We start from the raw sequence: 20,905 nt of genomic DNA, 5'->3' as shown, positions 1-20,905 counted from the left end.
CCCGCCGGCCGCGGAGCGCCGGGTGCTGCTGCCGCGGGTCAGGGGCTGCTCGCAGCGCCGCCCGCGGAGGAGGCAGTGCCCTCCGAGGGGGCAAGACGGTACCTTTGTCAGGCGCCTGTCTCCCCAACATACTCTTCGAAGGGAGAATTGGATGCCGCCGTAGTTGTTTTCTTTGTACTTTTGCCACTACAGCTTTGATTTACTTGTTGCTGTATATTCTGTGCAACCTACAACACATGACGTGTTTACCCTAGCTTCACAGTGCSATTAGCGTAGCTATGTAGCTAAGCATAAGCAAAAGGGGAACAGTACCTTTCCAAATAAGCACAGAAAACAAGAATACTTCAAATGACTTCAGGAGACGAAAGCACCAACTTAAGATCGATTCAGAACACAAATTCATAAAACAGTTTTTATAGAGCTGCCCAGGTCTGAAATAAGGCTCTCAACTCTTGAAAGCCAACAACAATYCGGTAAGGAGTTTTAAATCATCACAAGTACCATAGCTTATTCACAATGGRAAGGTTTTGAGATACCGGGAGTCAGAAATAGTTCTTTTTTTGGACTGCGACAATTGACACTGACTGACCTTGCAGAAAGATTAGTTGGAAGTCACATGGAAGCCAGCAAGATTTCACCAAGAAATACAGCAGTTGTAAGCTGGAGGGTGAGTTTGGAGGAGCACCCTACCTTCCTAATAAGAAAAGATATCATATCTTGTAGCTCGCCATTGTAGCTTACCAGTGTAGTGCTGAAGACAGGTGAGGTGAGACTGGCCAAAACAAGAGCAACAGATCTCCATGTGATTTTGAAAGGAGCAGCTTTACGCAAGAGAGGATATCAAAGCTCAGGGTGTGAATGATTTGTTGCCTCCTTGACTGTCAGAGCGGAAAATGATTTAATAAGTATGTCTGCTTCACACCATGCTTCCTTCCCTGCAAGACATAAAGCCATAAACCAGAATAAAGCAATTTATGAATTCCTTCAACCACACAGTAGTTAGTATGATGAAAATAGTCTGCCAAAGCCTGCTTCATTGCCATTTCTGGAATTCTTGATGGGCAATGTGAAGCTTACTTGAAAGCTGAAGAGCATATAGTGTAAAGGGACATAGTGTATCTGATACAATGGCTGCATTGATAGACAATTTATTGATATAGTCCTCACTTCCAGAAGCTAAGGTTATTCTCAAGGCAAGRTATAGTCTTGCTAGTATTTGTCCTTATCTGCAAACTACCCTAATGCTTGCTATTCAGTTTCCATTTTCTGACTGCAGGGAACCAGTTCTTTTCGAGAAGTTTCGAGGACTGTCTTAGCCACCTGTATGCCTCCAGGCAACTGATACAAATAAATTCCAGTATCAACTTTCTGTACCAAAATGGAGTGGGAGCTTCTGCTGCTTAGAGAATGCCTATTCCAGCACAGACTGTGCAAATTTAGAGATTATGATCACTCCAATGTAAATCCACTGAGCTCAGTCCAACAAACTAATGCTAGAAAACTGATATGGAGGTAAATTCAGACATTTGGTGAGTAGCTGGATCACCTGCACCTAAAGGTTTGTGAAATGACACTGTTTGTTCCTATCACATCAGTGGTTATATATGTGCTAGTAATGGCTTATGAACTTGTACCAAATAAAAGACGAAGAAGAGCCATGTGTGCAAGACCTTTGCAGTGAGGATTTGAAAGAATCCTCACTCATTTCAAATTATATTTTTGGAAATATTAATCTAAGGCAGTATGCATTTTCTTCACTGTAGCCATTGAAAAGGTAGTTGTCTATAAAAAATTAGGTTAGATATGTTTCTTTCATAGGATCTTACAAATACTGAAAAATACCACGGTTCCGTTATGAAACATGGTACGCTTAAAAATGGATGTATTTTCTTCAATTTCTTCTTTAAATTAAAGGTCTTTTTTTGACCTGTAGACAGCCAAAGTTTAAGTGTAATGATGTTAAAATATATTTATCGTCAAATATAAGAAGGTTACCATTCAGAGCGTAACTAGCAATCCTAAGCTACCATTCATCAGCATCTCCTGTATTCAAATGAAGTTCTCAGAACCAGATATCTTCAAAGAAGCACCTCAGAAGTACGTCACCTCCCCTGTGGCAGCTGAAATTTCTAACACTCACTGTATGAAGCCACAGAAAGCTGCAGCTCAAAGCTGTAGAGCTGAGCACCTGCTCCAGGCCTTAATGGCTCCAAGCACAGACTGGACAGCARTGCCGGCAGGTTGCAGACTGTAGAAGGTTGCAGAATTGCTGAGGTTCAAAGGCACCTCTGGAGATCACCTGGTCCAATGCCCCTGCTGAAGCAGGATCAGCTAAAGCAGATTGTCCAGAACTGTGTCCAGATGGCTTTTGAATATCTCCAAGGATGGAAATTCCACAACCTCTCTGTAAAACTTGTTACAGTGTTTGATCAGCCTCATAGTAAAAGAGTGTTTTCTTATGTTTAAATGGAATTTCTGTATTTCAATTATTGTCCATTGCCTCTCATCCTGTCACTAGACACCATTAAGGAGAGTCTGTCTCCATCTTCTTGACACCCTCCCTTCAGGTATTTATGCACATTGATAAGATTCCCCTCAAGCCTTCTCTTTTCCAAGTTAAACAGTTCCAGCTCTCTTAACCTTTCTCGCATGAGAGGTGCTCCAGTCACTTCATCACCTTTGTGGCTCTTTGTTGGACTCACTTCAGTGTTTCCAAGTCTGACTTGTACTGGAGAGCCCAGTACAAGCTCTGGTACAAGTACTGGACCCAGCACTCTAGATGTGTCTCAGCAGTGCTGAAGGGGAAGATCACCTCCCTTGACTGACAGGAGATGCTGTCCTAATGCGGTCCGTATGATACTTATTGCAGCCCAAATTGTATTTAAGCTGTTTTGTATATACTGCTGACCCTGGAAATAGCATTGTTGCAGCTGTGCAGTGCTCCAACTGAGCTGATAATCCATTAATAATCCCCCAAAATTGTTCATCTGGATTTGGTGCTATACACATTTAGATATTTGATATCTAGTTTTTAAGTCCAATATTGTCAGCCAGAGCCTTCATGCACTCCCTGACTCTGTTCACATATATTTTGTGGACAGTTGAACCCAGGCATGATGTGGTATGTACCCCGTTCCTTTTTCAAGACGTGGGCAAATTTAATTCTTGCATTAATGATAATACTTGGCTTTCTAACTTTCTTTTTTTCTCTTTGTTTCTTTTTTTTGCCATATGTTTCTAGTTTATCCACCCCATAATTATACATTTTCAGTATTGCCATTCAACCAAGTATATTGGAGACTCGCATGAGAAACACATTATCTTTTCATTCCAGTGCAGAGGCAGAGTACCTGACACCACCAGAAAGGTGGCAGTCACCCGATCCATTGCATTTGTAATCAAATTAGTCTTTACAAAGGAATAAATGACAGTTATTCCTGAAGGTGGTTATGAATATTGTGTCATACCTAAAAAAAAATAGTATCAAAATTGTATCTTTTGAAGAGCCTTCTAAAATCAATTTGAGTGCCAAAGATGTGCTACCAGCTGGAGATTTAGTGTAATTCTGCAGTATCTAAAATGGATCCGGTCTCAGATTAACCTTGGTTTTTGGATACCTCTCTCCTTCCCTCCTTGCCCCCCACCCCATTTGTATTCTTCACAAGTTCTTGCTATAGGGAATTGCAAACACTGTGGAAAGCACACTGCTACTGATATGCCCAAAGGGCCAGCCAGAGCTCTCGTTAAATTTATAACAAATTCAGAGGAGGTTTGGATGATTTACTCACCTCTAGCTCAATACGTCCCTTCTAGACAATGTTAAATCATCTTTGTCAGAAATAACTTATTTTTAAGGCTCATGAATAGCTTTCTCAGGAATATAGTTCTTATTGTTTCTACGTTTCAAAGGGTAATCAATATTAAAATGTGTTTCCTTCTCCCTTTTCCCCTGAAAGACCATGACTTCTTTTGATCCTTTCAAAAATAATACGTGTAATAGTCTTAGTGTTATCAGCTKTGGTCAGCCGAATATGAGTATTCTTTTTAGGAGTAATGTCTACATTTTCACCAAAGAAAGTTTATTTGCAAAGAGAGTTTCAAAGCTGCCTTAARGAGAGCTTTTGTTTCAAAAACTGAATAAAAGAACAGATTTCCCATTCTTTCATGGGTATGTGCAAGCAGAAGCAAACAAACTGTCCTGAGACAAAAGATTTCCCAGGGTATAATGGATTTTTGTTGCTGTTAGAAGTTTCCGTTGTGAACTGCTGTTTTCTGAAGGGCTGCCTAGATTTACCACCTGCCCTTTAACAATATGTTTGTATCCTGTGTAGAAATACAATTTTGTAAGATTCTTATGATGACTTATTATGGAGAATCACAGAAATATTGCAATGGCTCTAATAGCAGTGACAGATAAATAGGTTTCCTAACCTGTTTCTTCACATTACAGATAGTCAGTATTACTCATTTCTCATGGTAACATCTTGCTGCCAGTCAGATTTGCTTTCTTCCTCAACATTCTTGCTTTCAGTCAGAAAATGGGTGTAATACTTATTTATACYTATCAATTATTAATGCTGCTTTTTAGACCAGGAAGCAGCAACAGTTGCCAGAGGGCAAGTTTTGTTCACTTTTGGAGTCATATCTAGGAAGCTCTCTGCTTAAATTACAAGTTCCAGCTTGGGTAATTGCAAACTCCATGCATCCTCCTCTAGCTTAAATTGTTATGGCATCCTTCCTGTCCTGAGTGAGTTGTTATGAAATCTTTGTCATGCGTTCTACTAAACATTGGCTATGTTTCTGCTGCGCGATCCACAGTTATTTCCAGCTCCCAGGTCCAGGTGCATGCCCTGATGACCCTGACTTTGTTTTGGACGAGCTCTGCAAATGCASTCTCTTCCATCATGCCTGGATTTCCATTCAAAGGAAGCCTCGGCAGGCAGGCAGGGAGCTGCACCGTGCTCTCACAGGGAGCACAGAGCTCAGGGAATTAGGACTGCAGAGAACACCACCGTAGGAGCATTTATGCTACAATAAGTTATAGTTTTTTTCATATCTTATCTTCAGATAGATGCCTAGAAAAAAAATTGGTATCTCTTTAAATGAAACCTGATATATGAAAGATAGATTCAATGCATCTACTCAATGGATTTCTTATAGCCAGGGAAAAGCACTGATGGAAAAGAAAAACATCAGACACTGGTGAAAAATGTGTTGAGACAATGCAGCTTTTCCGAATTGATTTCTTCATCTTTTAACAGCCTTTCACTGATATTATAAATCAGTTATTATAAAGGAAAAAAAAAGTTATTTCTTCATGCTCAGTTTTGAGAAACATATGAAATGTTTAGTCCACTGCTGTAATGCCACCCAGCTACAGGCTCCAAATATCAGCCTGAAGAATACAGATCTTAAATATGTTGATGTAAGATGAAACATTTGTGCACAGGTTGGCACTCATGTCTATGGTACTCATTTTATCTGCTATCTTAGCATTATTGAAAATCAGATCAACTGTTATTCTTGTGCACAGCAGTCGTTCTCATTGGATATTTCAGGCTCAGATCTTCTAAATTAAATAGTCTTGTAATTACACCATTGCAGAAATTATTCGTTCACTCTTGGTTGAGGGGAATCTGTTTGCATTGTGTCAAGTGCAGTGAGTTCCAGTTGTTTTTTATATTTGGATACTATGAGAGTACAAATGTATGCTAAGAAGATCCAACTTCCTAGATACATAACCTCTCAGTTTCCTACAGATAGAATCACTCATGAAGACATTCTCGAGCAAAGTCATGAAGCTTCTCTTTTGGATAATATTTTGCAAACATCTGGATCCGCTCTTGATTTTGTGGGAAACTAGCATGAGTAGATAAAGGGACTTTATTCCGGAAACTCTTTCTGTGGCAAAAGAAAATGGAACACAGTACTAAATCATTTTCATTAAGAAAACAAGAACATTTGTTGCAATAAAATTAGGTGATCACAGTTCTGCAAACACTGCTTTGTATAGAGAAAGAGTTCTCCCTTGTTCTAGTTACCARCCATGACTGACTGTACTGTAAACAAGATAGGGTCTCTTGTTGTCAGTATTTGCTCTTGGATTTCCTAATTATTTAAGTTTGATTTTTTTGTGGCTTGGTTCACATGAAGTTAAAGTGAACAGACTACTTACAGAACAAATTATCACCAGTGGAATCTAGCTTTCAGCGGTTGTTATTGAGTGTTGGAAATGTCTGAACAGTCTTGCTGTGTTTGTACTGCAAAAAACAGATTGGTCTTCACTTTCTAATTCATTAAAAAAAAATCTGTAAAGCTCCAAGCTTAATTTTGGTAGTTTAATGGTTTAATTTTAGCAAATGTGAACAAACACTGAGCTTGAGTGACCTCATTAACCTGATAGTGGAGACCTAGCTCAAAATTTGTATGGAGAAAAATAAAATCATGATTCATTTTTTTTCAGGTTTTTCATCTTTTTCTTTTTGAGAAAAATAAAAACATTCTAAAGAAAGAACTTGCTTTTCTAAGAACTTCTTATGTGGACTAGACACACGCAGGCAGTCCTGTTTTCTTCTGTGGGAGCACTCAAGCAAATGTCAGTCTCAAAGAACTTACTCTACTTTTTCTCCTGTCAGATCTTTCATTTTTTTTCTCATTCACTTTTTTTCCCCATTTATATGGATTTACCCATCTTTCTTTTCCATTTTGCTTCCCAGCAATAGTGCAGGCTATTGTCAGGTGATTTTCCTTTTGTTTCTTATCTTCTTTAGTCTCATTTTCATTTTCTGGTAAGGTATAATACATTTATTGTGGGGAGATGATAGAAACGGAGAGGCTGACAGAGAGCTGACAAAGGAACTGCCTCATCCACTGCAGCAGCAGAGCAATTCCTATAGAATGACGCCAGGAAAAAGTTATTCCAATCTTCTTTTGCTGATGCTCAATACATCATGTCAGCTGAGTGCTGGCAGTATAAATACAATGAATGCCTCAGACAGGCACATACTCATTAGTTCAAGACTGACTAAAGATGAAAGTATATCATCACCTATGCAGTTTCTGCATTTGATACATTAAGCACATTTGATTTTCTATAAAATTAAATGTTGATTTTTTCACACATATATATATAAAATAAAATTTTCCTTACTCAAAGACTTTCTAAAGTCATTTTTACCTTGTCCCATATTCCTGCAAAAAACTTCCTTTTTTTGTGTTAGGCATGAACCTTTGCCTTACAGTTGTATTCATCACAAAGAATTAGTTCTTTGCAGTACACACTGTCCTATAATGAGCCTGACACTCCTTTTGTTCTGTATACCTTTCCATTCACCTGTTAGAATAAGTCTATGAGTAGATTTTTAGTATAAAATCAGTACAAAGTAACACACACTCAATTTTGACTAATTAAATATGGTAATAAGAAGACAAAAGAAGGAAATCTGAAACTGAATTTATGTAATGACTCGAGTCAGAATAACAAAAAGAAAAGAGAAGCAAGTTCTGAAAAGCCATAAGTACTGCTTTGTAACTGGCAAAAATTTAGGTGAACAAAAACTGTGACTAGCAAAAAGAGAACAGTATCACTTGAGTGATTTCATTCTTTTACTTCTTTACTTCTTTTTACTTCTAGATTTCACCTTGCATACACATTAACTGTTCTATGAAAACTCTCACTGCTAAGTTACAACGGATGCAACTGCTCTTGCTATAAGATGGTCACCAGGAAAAATACACCCCTGCACTGCCTAGGCTTGTACTTTCCAAATTGCTACTCACAAAGGTAATGGRGTAAAATTCCAAAAAGGGGAAAATAGAAGACACAGTCTGAAAAAACAAAACTGATCTATTATTAATCCACTGATAATCATCTTTGGGTGTTTTACTGAGCTGTGTTGCATTGCCCTACCTTCTCTGTCCATAGGTGAGATTAACAGAGGAGGCYGGGATTACCTGGAGCTGCATCAGTACTCAGATGGCGTACATCTCTGTGTCTCATTTTCATCAGACTCAGACATTATTTCTAATTTCCTTGACTGACCTTGGATTTTGATGGCAGAATATTTCATCATTTGCAGAGACTAAGCAGTTCTGCAGTATGATTATCTCCAAAATATGCAGGATCAAGATGAAAAGTGCAGTGTACTAATAGGTACTGCTCTAGAAGTAGACAAAGCTTAAAAGCATGGAAAAGTCAGTGTACTAGTTTTTCAAAGGCTGGAGAGGTTTTATAGTCTATATACTTGTTATTCAGCTTCTCATCAGCAGAATAGGTTCAAAATTGAAATTTCTTCAGGTGAAAGATCTTGTTTAGAACGATCAATAGTTTACAATAGAAACGTTTAGAATATGGACAACTGCGTTACTAACTGGTCAACTTTAAGCCATTCTGCAGGAAAAATATGACCATGGTGGATTGGTGAGTACACTGGTGCACTAGAGTGAGGTAACCAATAAAGACAGTACTCTTCAYACAATGATATCATCTCTACAGGGCTCAGGAGAAGAAAATAAAGTATTACACCTTAGCATGATTTAACTTAACATTATAAAGAAAATTAAGATAACCAAGGACAAAACAAGTAGCTCACTWCTATAATAAGAAGTAATCTTTTTAGTCCTGGATAGGTTGTTACACATTCTGAATTTTATACTGCAATCTCTAGATTGTAATGTTGAAACTCTTATACCGAAGAGTGTAGAATGAACAGAGGTCTGTTTCTGATCGAGTTAAACATGTACATRATTGAGCAAATTAAGTCCACATCATGAAGCTTCAACAGTGTTTTTTTGATGTTGTTAATCTTATGATAACTGGCTAGGCATAAAAGAGGTCCTGAAAAGTGCATTAGAGCAATTTTACACAGCTGGGCCATGCATCCTTCAAATTAAGGTAAGAAAATCCTTCATCCAGCAAGCTAAAAGTTATTCTTCCTCAAATAGTAGAGATCATCAGCACTTATTCTTAGGAGCTTCATCGCCTCTCCTAGTACTCACTCAGTATCCTTAGGGTTAACTTGATTTTCTTAAAGACATTCCAATGAGATAGTCTCTTAGGTTAAAAATAGTGGGGTGAAAAGTACTTTTGGGGAGAAAGTACGATGAAAAGTACGTTTATGTTGTATTTATTATATTTTCAAATTCCATATTATACACTAGCAACCAGGAAAATCTAAAGCACATGAATGGTCCTACAGAGACATATTCACCAATATTTGCTTTYGTACCATACACCAAAATGCTGACAACAGAATCATTCTCTGATAGTAACAGAATAAGAGACACTTTCCCTCAAATCTGAATAAAAAACCTGCACTTTACAAACTCACTGTTTTTAAAGTGAAAATGTGGAGGATGGAAAGACTATCCATTGGGTACTATCTAAGATTTTGCTCTGTTCATGGTGGGTTGTGGCATCTGGGTGATCTGCCCACTAAGGAAATGAGCCCACTGTTTAGCTATTGCGGGCAGCGTCACCAGTGACTGAATTAATCTCAAAGCTATGAATTTCTCAATTAGCAAGGCGCTATAGCATTGCACTAATACCATTGTAGCTTAATTAGTATCGTTTGTRGGTGGCATGTGAAAGCTTCACTCTTTATAAATATTTTCCTAGCCTCAGAAGTGTGTTTAATTATCTTTCCSTATTAGAAAACAAACAACAACAACAAGCAAAAGCAAAAGAATTGATGAAATTACAGATGTTCTTATGATCTAGGTTTGTTCTGGTCTGCTTAGCTTTGATTTCTTGGCCCAAAGACGTACTAATAAGCCTTCCCAGAATGTATCCAAATATGTAAGTATGTTTCAGAACCAGGGGGAAAATGCTCAAAAAGAATGCTTATCTGCCCTCCTTTTTTTTTTTTTTTTTTTTTTTTTTTNTTTTTTTTTTTTCTTTTTTTTTTAACAAAAAAAAGCATTTAATTTAGTAAGTTCTGGAATGAAGAAATCACTTCTGAGGTTTTGGAGGTGGTGACTCCTCTCCTTGAATAGCTGCGTGTGGGAATGGTAGCTTTAGCTTGGTCATGCAGGACGTGAATACCAGGCAGTGATTTCATTTTCATTTTTCATTTTTTGATATGTATTATAACTTCAAATATAATTGAAACATAACAGTTTAGTTTTATTCAAATCTGTAAATTCAGATATCCTGAATACCATTTTCCTAAAATATCCATTTCTGCATTTTCTAAAAAATTATTATCCTGATAARAGTAAGCTAGTGAAAGCATGAAAAAAGAGGTATAGATAGGCAGTATGCAACGAACTAGGCGCTAACACTTYCAAATAGGAATTCAGTTGCTTTACAAATCTGCCATTTGTTACTCCTCCTGATTCATCCTCAGCCACAGGCAAGTAATTCCTTGATGAGGGTAAATTTTTGCAGCACAGAGCAATGTGACTTTTCCTTGTTCTAGGTAACCTTGCAAGTTGACCCACTAGGTAACACTTATTTGTGTGTGGCAGAGGCATGTCTAGAATCAGATTGTCACTTAAATAGTCAGTATATTCCCCATCCTTTCCTACCTCCAAGGCAAAAAGCCTGGCAACATCTGCTCTCCCTCTACATCTAGGAAATGCTTACAGTAGTTTATGTTGCCTCACTCACCTGCACAGATAGGCAGTCCAGTTTCTGATCAAGTCCATAGTGCATGGGTTATTTATAACTGTTCTGAAAAGTTCACGGGGAAAAGATCTTACTGTTTTCAAGAACTAGCTGAAATATAGAACATTTTTTCTGGAAGGGCTGCATTCCCCTGAGCAGAGGTTAAGTTTCATTAGTCTGCTTTAATTCTATTTCAGTTATATACACCACCTCAATGTGTAACCTGCTGCTGTCCTCCAGGTGATTTTGTCACTGCTGTTGGACAAGACCKTCTTTTTAATCTCTCTCTAACAGTGCTAGTTTGCAGTTGATGATGTCCTATTGTAGAAATCCATGAAGTGAAACTTCTGAAATAGATCACTAGACTAGACTACAGCATGCAGTTTTGCTATCTGCTTCTCTGTGAAGGTACGGGGCGGTAAAGCAACAGCTGAAATTGCTAAATGACTTTCCAGMGGGTATCTGAAAGCATCCAATTTCCTGCCTTGAGTCCAAGCATGACACTGACTTATTCATGCACTCRGTAGTGCCAGACAGTATTCACATATGAGCGTATTTTAAATAAAACATTCACRGGTGGATGAATTCAAGATAACGAAGCAAAAGATGTTTGATGCCTTGAAAAATCACAGAGGAATAAATGCAATTAAAAAGCTATGTTCTAGTTTTAGATTTTAATATGAGGGAGGAAAAAAACCAACTACTGTTCTTAGTTGTCTTATGATTTATGATTTTATGTGAGTATTTGAGACATTGCAGAGAAATAATCATTATATCCTGATAATGAACTAAACTGGATGGAACAGTATGTTGTCTACTAATCAAAGCATAAAAGATCTATTTATTTTAAACAGCATCATTCTGGAAAAAGGCTGATGGSGGAAAAAGATACCCAATCTCTCATCCATTTTTAATTTGTATATTTCCATTAATTAGTTATATTATTAACATACAAATTACTTTATTATCCAGGGCATTTTGTCAACATTATGAGTGGGGGCTCAGTGTAGGATCTGATGTTCAGCAGATTAATGCAGCTGAAGCTTACGGGGGCTGTGCCCACTGTGGACTGTCTGTGGCTATGGAGGGTAGGATACGTGTATGGAAGGGCTTCCTTCAATAATAGTTTTCTAAATAATGTACGGATATGCAGCAAAATACGAAAGACACTGTTGTATTTTCTGTTGTACCTCTTGCTATACTTATGGAATAACAGTCAGAGGAAAAGGGCACKGAGTAACAATTCCTTGCTACTTGCTTGATTACTTGTTTCTTTGCATTCAGAAAAGACTAAATAATGAATTCTGAGTTCAACAACAAAAACACCAAGAAACATAGCCCAGAATAACCCTTTAAAAAAATTCCCTCGTCTACCTGTTTCTAATCTTGGAAAATATCAAGATGGCCCCTGAACAAGGGGAAGGAAAAGAGGGCAGCAAAATATTTTTAAATAATCAACCCATATTTAGAAGAGACTACACAAATAAATGTCAAATGAAGAAACCAACAAGTTCTCACAAATAAAGGTAAAAAAAATTTTTATCCCTGTCGTGGCAGAATTGTTCCATACAATGCAGTTTTCAATGTTTCTATGCTATTTTAAAAATTAAATAAGGTTGTCATCACCTTTTTGATGATTGCTAAGTGATCTGTCAGAAACTGGTATTCAGCCTAAATGCCATATTTCTATCTATGCTTTATTTTGGGGGTAAAATTTGCATATTAAATCAGCTAACCAGTTCTATTTATGTCCTGAATCGGACCCAGCAGAAATTTAAAAGTGTACTATTTTGTTGTCTTAGTGTCTTGATAGGATAAAAGCACAGGCAGAACTTGAACTAGGTTACTGAAGCTAATAGAAGGACAAAAATAAATGCAAATAAACTTACCAAAATATATAATTAAAAATATAAATATAACATATGTAATTATACAAATAGTATACTTTGAGCAAGTTTCCAAACAAGAGGGGGACAAAATGAATTGATATTTTCAAGGGGGTGTAGTGTCTTTTACTAGGAATGCATCAAATTTYTAAAGATGTCTGTGAAACTGCACAAAAACATATTTCGGGCTGCAAGGTAGATGTGGTCAGCAACCCCAAATTGTGTGGGCTCAGTCTGTTCACAGGCAGCTTCCGTACCTCTTGCCCGGATATCTCTCACCGGAATCTTGGAATGATGAATTAGTTTATTAACTTTGGTTTTGGTTCAGTGAATATATTGTCCTATGTTCAATTGTAATAGATTATATTTTTGAGATTGAATTATTTTTCCTTATTAAAATAGAATAAATCTAGCAGAAAATACATTTAAAAATGTAATTACGTTCTCCTATGGGAAATATATTGCTTTGTGAGATAGACAGTTTTATATACTAATTGAACTGAAGCATTGATGGGTCCTGTTTGAAAGCTTATTATGCAATTTCCAAAGGACTCTGTTGAAAGAGAGATAAAGGCTTTTAGTCATCAACAAAAAATGAGTTTTTTCTATATCATCTAGTGTGCCAGCACTCTTTTGTACCTGTCATATTCCCATCTGTGTTTAGGAGAGCATTGCACAAAATATTCAGCTTAGCACAGTGAGGCAAGCTCTTTCATGAATGTTAACAAGACACATCATTGAGATGAACATGGCACGTAATTGGGAGGAAGCCTCTGTAAACTCTGTTTAACTTCTTCAAGTGGTATTTCTGAGTGTCAAGCGGTTTTATGGCTTTTGGCCTCAAACATACAACTCCTGAAATTACTAGGTCTATTCACAAATGTTGAGTTTAAAGTAATATTTGAAGAGATTGTCAGTGTAGTAGTTTGACACAAGACTCTTATCTAATAATGCTAATGTAAAGTACAAATTTTGATTTTTCACTAAAGCTGCTATGCTAGAGAATTAAAAGAACTAATTTTTATAACCATCAAATATATTGTTACCTGGTAGTATTGTGGGTCTCATGCATTAAAAAGAGGGCTTTAAATTTCAAGTATTTATTATATTAGCTTAATTGGAAAAATATTTTAAAAATATTTTTAAAATAGCATTTTAAATTGTCTCAAATTATTCTGATTGCCTTGTTTTTCAGTTGAAAAGTGAGATTTTGGTGTAACCTTTGACTCTAAAATAAGAGGCTAAAAGAAAAATATAAAATGTCAAAACACTATGGAAGTTTAACAGTGAAGTCTGTTTAGAGGGCATGCCATGTGTACCTGTTAATTGCTGAAATGCAAGAAATTTCATTAGTGTTRCCTATAAAAGATAGCTAAGTCTCATGAAAGTGAATGACTGCATAATTTGTGGGCCATGGCTTCTGTTTGTGCAATTAACAGAAATTCTTGACCTGTAGAATCCTTATTATCAAAAGTAAACCAGAAAAAAATACAGTATGAATATCAGAACTTTGGCTGCGTTTACAAGGACATAGATTTAATAGAAATAGCATAAATAAAAATTAAGCAGAACTGACAGAAAATAGTGTGAAAGGGAAAGAAAATGAAATAATTCTGAATATTTTTGTTTCTGCTCTTTGACCTCCTCTAAAGACTCTGCAAAATATCACCAGGAGAAAAATCGTATACAAAATTTCACAGAAAGAAGAAAGCAAACCTAGATTAAAAAAGACACAATGCTCAGAGGGGATTTATCATACATTCTGCTGCTTCTTGTAGTTAAAGGCATGCACAGAAATCTTTCAAAATGTCTTTGAGAAATGGCTGCTTGATACAGTTTTCTGACCACTGAACTTCTTGTTCATTGGAAAAGCTCCAGCTGTAGCCTCCTGAGGGGATAGCACATGRGCAAGCTATTTTTTAAACATGATTAGGGAAATATGCTCAGTATTGTCATAAAATCTTAGGAAGTGTAACCGTTTGTGTATCTGGGGCAAATCCTATCGTTTGATAACACAGCAGAGTGGACTGATCCTAATACCCAACTGCCTCATCCACGACGAGTCTTTTCTGCTCCTGCCCTCCTGTGTCCCAGACCTCCCAAGGCCACTTAGTTTCGCTCATGATACACTGCTTTGGCCTCACTAAACATTTTTACAAATGTTTTTTCCTCATRGATTTTTGTTAAGAAAAAGACCCAACACAACAAAAGTTGGTCCATTTCTGYAATTTCAGGTCTTTATGAACTTTGCATCCATTTTTCTGGCTCAGGTAATTACATTTCATACTTGGATTGACAAAGACCATCCAGTGCCGTTCATTTATGTTGTTTTCTCTCAGGCAGCCATTCCAGGCATTGCAGGTACACTAAAYACAGTTTATGTAACATATCGCTTCTTACTTCCATCTTATTTTTAGAAAAAGGAGAATTGTGATTGATATGAAGAGCTATTGCTTATGGGCTGGTTCCACAACTCATCTCCCATCGTCACAGTATCCAAAAGAGACTGATCTAAGAAAGTGAAGTGCAAATCTCTCTTAACAGTACTGAGATACTAGGTTCAAGGCCAGTCATGGCCTTGTTGAGACATGATAGATACAGATAAGGCAAAGATATTAATGTGGAAATTCAATATCTGATCACTGTTTTAAGATTGCATGTCATTCTTCATTGACTTCAGGAGTGCTACTCCTGAGATAGGTGGATAGTATATACGAAAGAAAATTCATTTGTTCATTTGTCTTAGAAATTTTAACTATTTAGATAAGAAACATGAACTGTCAGAGGCACAGTATCTCTGTGCCTGCTGTTACACACTGGAGTAATTTGTAGCACCCTGTAAGGCAGTTCTGCAGAGGTGGGGCTCAGGAAGCTATCACAGGCTGTCTCCTTTTTCSTGAAAGAGAAGGAATGCTCCCAGAGCTGCCATTTAGGAACCGCTGTATTTCATTATTGCCTAGCCTAAGTAGTGAGCATCCAACCAAAAACAGTTTATGAGTTTTCTGCATAGTTCCATTGCTGGCAGAAATTAAAGCYGAAGATGAAACAAAAGCTTAATGTTTTTTCCCAGTATCTGTAACTATAAATACCCAGTTATGATCACCACAGCTCTTTTATGATATATTATGCTTAAAAAGATCATTTCTTAAACTAAAGCTTGATGTTCCCAATCCCTTACTTTTACAGTTGGGTTTTTCAATTTTGTTACTAAGTTCATTTCAGCAGAGGAGTGTTTTCACAATTGTTTAGACAGTACTAATGAAAGCTCTTGACTATATGCTAACAAAAAAAAATAGCTGTCAGGCAAGCTTTAGTACATGGCCTTTTTCTCTAAGGTCCAGCAAGTATCTAATTGCATAGCAAATCCTTAACATTTCCCTTTTAGAAAGGACATATGTGTTGATTCAATAGCTGTTTATAGCCTTTTGCCTTAAATATTCCTTAAGGAAAAAAGCTGTTGCAAATGCTAGAGAAATCATCTTGCTCATATTGAAAATGAATGATTTTGTRTATTTGATATGTTCCACTTATGCAAAATTGTGCAGTCAATCGAATTTGTGCAATCAAAACTATTATACCCATTTTGTCTTTACTGATTTATTATTACATTAATTAATCTGCATTTTGATGATTGTAGGAATGTTGATGAGCATAGAAACATTAGCCTATAATTTCTATCAATCTCATTAGGACTTGAAGGCATGGATTTACAAGATATACCTCTTCCACTTTCTGTGGAAGAGAATGTTTTCGCCATTCTTGCAGGTTTTCGAGACCTGACTGCATAGAGCTCTTAGTAGCTTGGTCTGAGTTCATAGCTGACCCTGCTTTGAGCAGGAGATTGGACTAGAGAGGGACCTCATGAGTTCCCTTCCAGCCTGAATTATCCTACGATTCTATGAAAGATTTGAAGATTAGCAAGGAGGCAGATCCTAATCCAGCTTCATGGTATAACAAATTCACTAGTGATTTGCTGATAGTGAGTTTACATTCTGAATCAATGACACACCTGCACCAAGAAATTCTTCGTAGCACTAAACTGCACAGCAATCTTCAGCTCTCCTTTGATCCACTTGCATTTGTTGTTCTGGTTATGTATTCTCTACAGGTGTCAATGGCTTTACTCCTCTGCCTGCTGAATGCATGAGCATATAGTCAGAGCACAAGAGTGAAAGGATGCATTGGTCAGGACACTGGACTCTCCGCAGAGCAGTAAGTAAAAGATGGCTTGTTTGGTTAATAATGCATGTGGCAACCATTACAATGATGGAAATTCACCCCATCACTGAAGTAACTTGAACCTGGAGAATGCTTCCCCTACACTTAGCAAGCTCTCAACCCTGCYATCGGGGAATGGAGAGTTATCTGCAGCCAAATTGCTGTCATTGGTGCCTTTCAAATATCACGGTTATTGTATTTGTGAGCATTTGTTCATTTGTGCATTGGGCTTAGCTGTACACACATTTTTCAGCTGGCATGCCATGACCATGCATTGTGAGTGAGTTTTCCTGTGCTGCCAAGCTTGSTCACAGTCTGACAGGGGACAGATGCATGTCTGGTCTGCCTACACATCAGAGAAGCATCCCCTCGTGTCCTGACAACACTCTGGGTTGAGATCACCCAGATCCACCATCTCATTATTGTCCTGCTGCCTTCTTTCCATTGGAAATGGAAGTTGCACCACGCTCCAGTGCATCCCTGATGTACATGCTTGGGGACAAGGTACACTTCACGGTGCTTCTGCCCATATTTGAGATGCTGTCTTAGGGACTCAAGTAGGTGAAAAAGGGCGCTTTCCCTGCTCTTTTCTTTATATGGTCACACCAGACAAAGTGCAATTTTTTCCCTCACAAAAAGCTCAGTACTCTGTCTTTTAATTTCTGAGAAGCCTTTAAATGTAACATTTCCCATGTAAACAAAGACAAAGTAATTATGTCAAGACCTACATTAAAAAAAAAGTTAAAAATTCACACAAATATAGATATAGAAAATTTCATTCAGTGATGCAGGTATTGGGCAAAAACCCTCAGGATCTAACACTCTTTGACTTATTTTATAGGAAGAAGGGACAGCCTGGCAGCACCAGGTGTTAATACAACTCCATCACTGTGAGGGACCGTTGGTCCCACTTGATGACACTTTCTGTTTGAGGTTACTGGCTTCAGTTAGAGACAAAATTGCAGTCAGCTAGAGTTTACTAATCTGCCATTTTTGGATAAGCTCAAGGTCCTAACCTAGCCCTGCTGAAACTGGTGTTAATGAGACCAGAACTGAACCRCTGTCTGCTAAGCTTGTTTTAGATGATATAGGTAAAAAATGTAAAAAAAGGAGGAAACAGGAAACATAGAAAGTTTAGATAACTTTAGGTTTTAGGGATTTAGGAATATGCACTTCCCCTTTTCTTGATTGCTCAGTCAAAACTGTTTAGTTTAATGTTTATTTTGCATAATCCCACCAATTTTAATGAGCTGATTTGGCATTTATACAGGTGCTACATGTATTTCCAAGATCTGTCAATTCTAATTGCCCTTGTATAGTGGACTCCACATAAACTGTTCCCAGCATCAAATCAGGCTTAGCGGGTACAACACACACACCACATTTCTGTCTCTTCTGGGGGGTGAGGGAAGCTCTGAGCTCCTAATCGCCACCCTGAGAGATATCCTAGACATGCCAACAGGGACAGACAAAACCTTGTGTCAGMCAAATTCTTGTCATTGTCAGCTAGCTGTCTTCATATAGCGTGTCTTCATATATTGTTGTGTTAGTTCAACTAAGTAACAACAAGTTACATAAGCCACCACTTAATCTGTGAAGCTTGAAGAAAAAGGATTTGATCACCAGTTTTTGCAAGTACCCTATCTAGAAGGTTGCAGATGTGGTGCATGCCATTYCCCTTGTTTCCAAAATAGGCTGCCAGTAAGGCTGCCCAAAAATGGCAGATGAACCCAGTATACACCAGAAGGAACTGGAGAATGTCAGTTGGAGATGCTGGGTCCTGAGGAATGTGCTGGTTTGACAGACTACATTATCCTGCACTTCCTTATTGCATTTGTCTCTCTCTTCCTTTCCCCAGAGGAGGAAATAAATCACAGGTAGGAATGAATACTTTATGAGAACAAAATTTAAAATGAGAAAAAAAGTGTCACATTTAAAATCCAGTGCCACAAGTGTTATATTCTCCTTCTCTTTTGAGCATTTGGAAAATATTAGATAGAAAATATTTATAAAAGATAATAGCTCAATTATTTCTAAGGAAGAGGGAAAAGAAAGACAAAAGATATAAAGTACTGTATTCGTATCTGTGTTTGTTGTGCCTCTGTAAAGCGTCAAGGAGTTTGAAGTAAAAATGGAGGCTTTTTGTTTCCTTCTTTCAGAACAATGGAAACATCTTTTGCCAATCTGGTAAACTTTGATAAATGAAAGCAGAAAATAAAGAGAAAATCTCACTTCTCTGACTACTCTGGTCCGTTTATGGATATCTAATTTTTATTGTATAACAGAGAGATAATAAGGATATATTATGTAATGGAAATAGTCTGTCTCAACACTATTCCCTGAATGCAATGAATAACRTGCATGTTGTGAGGAAAAAAGAGTGAAAGACAATTGTTCAGATTTTCTTATATGARCCAATGATACACTGAAATAAAGCTTACAGTTTATTCTTCTTACATCCTCTTCAAACAAATCTTTATTAATTCTCTGTTTAAAATAGAACACATTGTGTGCCCTCATAATGGGCCATATCCTGCTATCAATATTTTAAAAGATTCCCCATGGACTGTAATGTGGAGTCTGCTAAAAAATTGATGGCACTATTATGTTCAACTGCAAGTATATTTATAATTAAATTATTTTTGTTTRTACTCATTCAAATTTCTATTCATGAGAAGCAAAGGGACACTGGTTAAATTAATTAATTGTGAACACATTGTGTTTTGTTTATATTGGTAAAATGTTTGCTTCAGCTTGAAAACCTGTCATGCATGTTCTTGCTCTCCTGTTATGGATTAAAACACACAGAAGATCAGCAGTTTAGTATAGATTCAGAAGATGTTGCAAAAGCCATTTGCCATAATTTAGGAAGTGACTGTTATAACAAAGTATATTATATGTACCAATAGAGCCTTGTTAAATAAAGTTGCATAATAGGAAGAAAAGAGGACTAGAAACTACAGAACAGGTAAGCCGGAATGTAAAAACTGAAATACAAGAATTTTTGAAAGAAACCTTGAGAAATCATCTCACTTTGGCCTTCAGATTTTTATCAGGGTTTGCAGAGATAGTTTCTGAAATTTTGGCAAATTACTGTGAAATATCCGCTCAAGAGCTATCTGCTTTGGAAGAATTCTACATGCTATTTAAAATTAAGCATACATGTGAACTGTGAAAAATATACTGAGCGATTTATTTAATGGTAGTGTCTTTCTGGTTTASGGGAAAGATTAGGGTAAATTTCTCGGTTGTACTACATTGGAGGAAGCCATTTAGCTACTGTTCCATTTTATTGACCRGCTGAGGTAAATTTTTATCTCTAATTATTTGCCTCCACTGAGTGGTGGAATTAATTTTGTGCTAGCTGTGTTTTATGTTGTTCTTTCTTTCTCTCTGTGTTCTCTCTATTTCTCTTGGTCTCTTTTTGTCTCTTTCTTTCGCTCTCTTTGGTGCTCTGTATTCTTTTTTAGCACAATGTTTGTAACAGAAATTCAAATTCTTCAAACTCTTTTAATATGCTCACTTTCATTTGGAAGATAAGGTATGACTGAGTTATTATCAATGCATATCAGTGCACAGGGTAATCAAGGCCTTTGTGAACATATTCTTTGGATGTTTTACATGATTTCTGCTAAATATAATCAAGGTTTCTAGCCTTTCACATTTCTGAAATACATATGTAAATCCATTTCCAAAATGAAGCTTTTCAAATGTTCAGAACAGTATGTCATTATAGTAGATATGTATACCCAGATGCAGGTTTTATATTTGCTCTTTTTTAAAAGCACTTAATTTTGAATAGCTAGATTATTGTGTATCTCTCATTTTTCAGCCCATAATAGAAAGTAGGGTAAGTCAACTGAGCGAACTGGAGAATAACAAATAGAACGTGTTACTTCACCCTTCTGGWGTCTTTTAGGGAGTACAGGAAGGATTAGGCCTAGCTCTCTGAATGCTGAGTACCTCTCRCACAAACATCAGAGGGAGCACAGGGTTCTGGGCATCTTGATAAAATCTCTTCTTTCTGGCAGAGATTCTAACAGGAATGGAAAATGGCGGGTTACAAATGACAGTTTTTGTAATGTGAGTGGAAAACAGTGCCGTCACAGCTTACTTTCTTCACCATATTAAAGCTGGGGTTTTTGTATCCTTTCCTGGATGCAGCAAGAAGGCATACACAGTATTCTTTGTCATG

At 37.1% G+C, this 20,905-nt stretch overlaps 1 long non-coding RNA gene across 3 annotated transcripts in view; it reads left to right on the top strand.

The window, feature by feature from the left end:
* LOC146598274 (uncharacterized) overlaps nt 1–20,905 on the top strand; it is a 140,156-nt gene that overhangs the window by 44,710 nt on the left and 74,541 nt on the right. For all 3 annotated transcript variants that reach the window (XR_014895289.1, XR_014895288.1, XR_014895287.1), the window contains one exon: nt 16,601–16,704. This is a non-coding gene — a long non-coding RNA (uncharacterized LOC146598274). The remainder of the gene's footprint in view (nt 1–16,600; nt 16,705–20,905) is intronic.

The sequence above is a fragment of the Rhea americana genome, unplaced genomic scaffold (genome assembly GCF_003343005.1).
Source record: "Rhea americana isolate MKP2758 unplaced genomic scaffold, rheAme1 scaffold_167, whole genome shotgun sequence".
Classification (NCBI taxonomy): Eukaryota; Metazoa; Chordata; class Aves; order Rheiformes; family Rheidae; genus Rhea; species Rhea americana.
The sequence above is the reverse complement of the archived record's forward strand: the minus strand, read 5'-3'. Positions and strand labels throughout refer to the sequence as shown.